The sequence below is a fragment of the Ipomoea nil genome, unplaced genomic scaffold, assembly GCF_001879475.1.
Source record: "Ipomoea nil cultivar Tokyo-kokei standard unplaced genomic scaffold, Asagao_1.1 scaffold0980, whole genome shotgun sequence".
Taxonomy (NCBI): Eukaryota; Viridiplantae; Streptophyta; class Magnoliopsida; order Solanales; family Convolvulaceae; genus Ipomoea; species Ipomoea nil.
The window spans coordinates 2,510,983-2,516,426 of record NW_017617408.1 but is presented as its reverse complement, the minus strand read 5'-3'; the positions used below and the strand labels follow the sequence as shown (position 1 = coordinate 2,516,426).

The 5,444-nt window shown below is 32.0% G+C and overlaps 1 pseudogene; it reads left to right on the top strand.

Annotated features, from left to right (window-relative positions):
* Nucleotides 1-306: 306 nt before the first annotated feature.
* Nucleotides 307-4,437, top strand: LOC109179807 (annotated as a pseudogene).
* Nucleotides 4,438-5,444: the final 1,007 nt, after the last annotated feature.

The window sequence follows — 5,444 nt, the reverse complement described above, 5'->3', positions numbered from 1 at the left end:
TTGAAGATCCAACTTTTGGAGAAGGAATAAAATATAACGTACAAAAAAACGAACTAAATGTTTAATTTAATGTTGACTTGAAAAATATACAGAGAGTGAAGAATGCACCTGGTGGTGATCGATTTTGATGGCGGTGTTATTCGCGAGAGGACGATGAGGTTTCCGATCTCGAGTCTGTACACGCCGGGAGCGACGCGAATCACAGAGCGACAAGTGTAGCGGATCGGAGCGGCACGAGAATCAATGGTTTCCGGCCTGCACCGTCCGGCGGAACCCTCGCTGTTCAACGATCCATCTCTGTGCCTAATGTGCGGCGCCGGCAGAGACGAAAACGGAGAGAATCTACGGAAGCGTGTAAACTGTAAAGGGAATGAGAATGAGAAGCTGCTCCCCATGGAATTCAACAGCTTTGGAGTTCTCCATAATTCAGTAAACGGTCTCCGGGACCCACCCAGAAAAATTGAAACTCAATAGAGTTAATTCCAGCAATGATCCTCTGGCTATTGTAATTTTTCAAAATTAATCCCCGACTTTTAATTTGAACGAAAAAGGCATTTGACTTTCGAATTTGTTCCAGCAATAGTCCTTCCGTTATCCATCCATTTCTTCACCGTTACACTATTGGAAATTATGGTATTTCCGACCACCTGAAAGTGATCTTAAATCAAATCGAATGTCTGACCACTTTTGGTATCCGGAAAAACCTTTGTTGCTATTTCCGACCACTTTTTGGTATCAACTTGATTTAAGATCACTTTCAGGTGGTCGGAAATTACATAATTTCCAGTAGTGTTAGTTTAGGGGCCAAAATAGTCTTTTCATCTGCTTGCTCTCTTCTCCTTCATTTTCGATTGACGCAGAGAAGCAATAGGAAGAACTAAACACAATTGAAGTCCTCTCCAGATCTGGGAAGAAGAAATCAAGAGTATTGGAGTGCTAATGGCGATTCCGATGAACCCGTACTTGGAAGAGGAACTCGACAAGCGGTTCAAGCTCTTCCGCTTCTAGAACTTCCCGCAAAAGAAGGAATTCCTGAGGGAGAACGCCAACGCGATCCACGCCTCCGTCGGGGCTGACGCGGAGCTGATTGATGCGCTCCCCAAGCTGGAGATAGTTTCCAGTTTCAGCGTCAGCTTGGATAAGATCGACTTGGCCAAGTGCAGGGAGAAGGGAATTCGGTTTACCAATACCCCCGACGTGTTGACGGAGGACATCGCCTACTTGGCAATCGGGTTGATGCTGGTTGTGCTCCGAAGGATTTGCGAGTGTGATCGATTTGTGAGGACAGGGTTGTGGAAGACGGGTGACTTCAAGTTAACTAGCAAGGTTTAATCGCTTCTTTTTATATCATTTTCTATAGACAAAGTACAAAGATTGAATTTTTAGCTACAGAGAACAAAATTGTGCAGGTTAAAATAGTTTAATTTTGGTCCTCTCTGCTTTGTTTTCCCCCTATATGCCTTCTAAGTGCTTGGTGAAATACTCTGAAATAATCTACATTCAGGACTAGAATTTTACGAAAGAATGTTAGAGGTAATTATGTTCCCCATATGCCTTCTTAGTACTTGGTGAAATACTCTGAAATAACATTCATTCAAGACTATAAATCTACAGAAAGAATGCTAGAGGCGATTATGTTCTCAGCTTGAATATTGTTGAATGAAAGGGATTTGGCAGTCTTATTGAGTACTCATCAAAAACTAAATACAAATGGCATCGTTGTTGAGTTCTGTTTGTTGTTGATAAATGTTTCTTGGTCTGTGGAACATCATGGATGAGTAACTAGTTATCTGGTTGGTCAACTCAAACCTGTTTCCCTTTATTCGTAACTATAAATATTCTCTCTAACTTTGGTGACATGTTTGCGTTAGTTCAACTAGTTTTTGCCCCGTGCGATGCACGGCATAAAATTTAAGTAACTTTAATATTGATAATATTTTAAAAACAATAAAATAAAATATTAATCATGAAATTAAAACTTATTTTGAAATATATTTTTCTTTAACAATATTAAATTGGTTGTTATATCGAACATCACATATTGTTAGCATATATTATAAAGAATTGTGTTATAACATATCACATGAGATTTAAAAAGTGTACATTAAAATAATTATATATATATATATATATATATATATACACACACACACACACACACACACACACACACACACACACACACACACACACACACACACACACACACATTTTTATAAAAAAAAAAAATTTAAAAATTAGGAAATCAAACAATATACAATAAAAAAATTATGAAATTAAATTTTCTTATATATAAAAACATTTATTAATATGATTTGCAATTAAAGCCTATAGTACATATACTTGACAATATATAAATAAAAAATACAGTATCATCATCATACATTGAAACTAACTACGAAAATCTTTTCTTAAACATTGCTTAATAATAATAATTATATACGTACAACATATATAAATCTAAACTAAATATGAAATATTTCATGACATGAAAGAAAAAATAAAACCTGCAAGCCTAAGCCCAATAAACATTTAATTATCTATCCATATAACCCAGTTACGTTGCATTTCAGCCCAATACCCAAGCCCATTAACCCAATTATAAAACCTCATTACCAAACCCTAATCCATATTTTTTGACGATTGCGCTTCCGTCTACTCTGTTGCGTTCGTCATTCTCTCTAAAATGTTCACTGACTTATGCGAACCTTCTCTGTTTCCGGCGTCTTGACACACTCGATTTTAAATCGTCGCACGTCCAAGTAATCCACTGCTAAAAAACTTTTCAGATAATCTGATCGTAGCTTTTGGCCGTTGTGGAATTGCTTTCTTCCCCAAATGTCGATCTAAAAAATCGGGTGACCGGAGCAAATCTAAAACAAACTTAATAAATACAGTATCATATTCAGGTAAAACTTATTGTTTAAAACGAAATTAAGAAATATATCATATTTTCTAATTACTTAATATCAGTTCAATAATTATTTGTTTAAACTTGTTCGTCTCTCCAATATTATTGTTCATGCAACTGATTTAAATTTTAAAAAACTTTTTTTCAATTTAGTAACTGATTTAGTAACTTTTAAAAAAAAAAAAAATTCCCTCTCAAAACTATATTAGAATGAACAATTAAATTGTTGTCGATCAACAAAATTGTAAGAATAAAAAAACAGGTTAATCTTATTTTTTTAAATTGGATACTCTAATTTTTTTTTTGTCCAGTAAACAATAAATTAATTTATACAATAAAATGTCAACTTAAAAATACTGGAATGTATTACCTGCTTCATCATTAAATAACAATAATTGTAGATTAACATGTATTGAAAATAGATAAGTATGATGCATTATATACCTTAAAATGATGCAAATTCATTTAATTGGTATTTTAATACCTTAAAATGATGCAATTTCATTTAGGCGGGAAATTGATTGGCAAAAAACATTTTGCTATTATATAGAGTAAGATAAGATGTGGCTTTACACTACTATCTGATCTTAATTTCATCATTTTTCTTCCCCCCTCACCCCCTCACCCAAAAAAAAAAATAAAAAAATCTTCAAAGTAGCTAGAAGTTTGTTTAAAAGTATAGAGCTTGTATTAATTTAAGGATGGATAGTTTGATACTCATTCTAACCTTATTTGTTGCCACCATACTTTGCAGTTTAGTGGCAAAACTGTTGGAATTATAAGGCTTCGAAGAATTAGTTTAGCAGTTGCCAAGAGAGCAGAGGCTTTTGATTATTAAATCTGCTACCATGCCAGATCAGAGAAACAATGGAGTTCTTCCTATTGCTTCTCTGTGTCACATATACGGACGAAAATGAGGGAGAAGAGAGCAAGCAGATAAAAAGACTATTTTGGCCCCTAAACTAACGGTTAAGAGACGGATGGATAACGGAAGGACTATTGCTGGAACAAATTCGAAAGTCAAATGTTTTTTTCGTCCAAATTAAAAGTCGAGGACCAATTTTGAAAAATCGCAATAGTTGGAGGACCGTTTAAATTCCAATTTCATCATTTCTTTTAAAAAAATTATTATGGAGGATTATTTTGTAAATTCATCATTTTTAGTTATTTTCGGAATTTTAAAGTTTAAATCAAGTAATTCAATTTTTTGAGTACTACAATCTAAAGTGGAATAGTAACATTGATATCATCAAACCATAAGGTTTTTTTTTTTTTTGAAAATCATCAAACCATAAGGTACTTGACAATTAATTCATCTTTTCTTTTAAAAAAAAAAAAACTAGATTAATATATTTTAGTAAAAAAAAAAAAAAAAAAACATGACAACTTTTATTCAGGGAGGAATATTATAAATCTTTGGAAATTTCATATTAAGTGTGTAGTCAAATGTTAATTATTATTTTGAGAAAATAATTAAATTAGCCTCAAATTATTTTAGAAAATTCAATTGCACCAGTCAATTTTAAAAAGTTTTAAATAAACTTGGCATATTAAGAAAATACAATTAAAGCTTTGTATAGGTTAAAACTTAAAATCTAACAACTATTAATGTATGTTAACATGACATTACTTTACATGAAAATTGTTAGGTAATGTGGTATTGATGTACGACCGCATATTTGTTTGTTGTTTTTTTTTTTTTTTCTTTACCATCAAGTAACAAATTTTTAGTCACTTTTCAATTTCTTGAAAATTAGTTTATAAATTTTTTGACAAGTTATAATTGTGGTAGAGGAGTACGTCGTGTTTATGAAGGAATGCTTGGGTTAAAGTACCTATGAGATCCCTGTACTATAGCGTTTTATTCAATTTAGTCCTTATACTTTTATTTTGTTCAATTTAGTCCTTGTACTTTCAAAAATGGTGCAATTAAAGACAATAGTTAACAATGTTAATATTATCGTTAACTTAGGTTACGTGACGCTGATGATATTTATATTCTGACTCATATATTACTTTATAAATATTTAAACTTTTTTATTTTGACCACCAATATATTAAATTAGTATGTCCAAAATAAATAATTACGACCATGTTCGTAATGAGATTTGGACAATTGTCCTTAGTTTTATCACTTTTTAAAGTAGAGGGACTAAATTGAACAAAATAAATGTACAAGGACTGAATTGAACAAAACACTATAGTACATGGACTTCATAGGTACTTTTGGAAGATAGAACTTTCTATCCTCGTCTAGATTTGGACGATGATGAAGATTTTCACTCATTGCTAAGAATATATGTTTTTAGGCTTCATTAATATACTTCTATAAAGAAAATATGACAATTTTTATTGACGGAGGAATGTTATCAAAGTTTGAGAATTTCATACTAAGCATGCATGTATTCTAATTTTAATTATTATTTTGAAAAAAAACGATCAAATTAACTTCGAATAATTTGAGTAAATTTAATTGCACCATTCAACTTTAAAATGTTTTAAATAGACTAGCATATTAAAAAAATGCAATTAG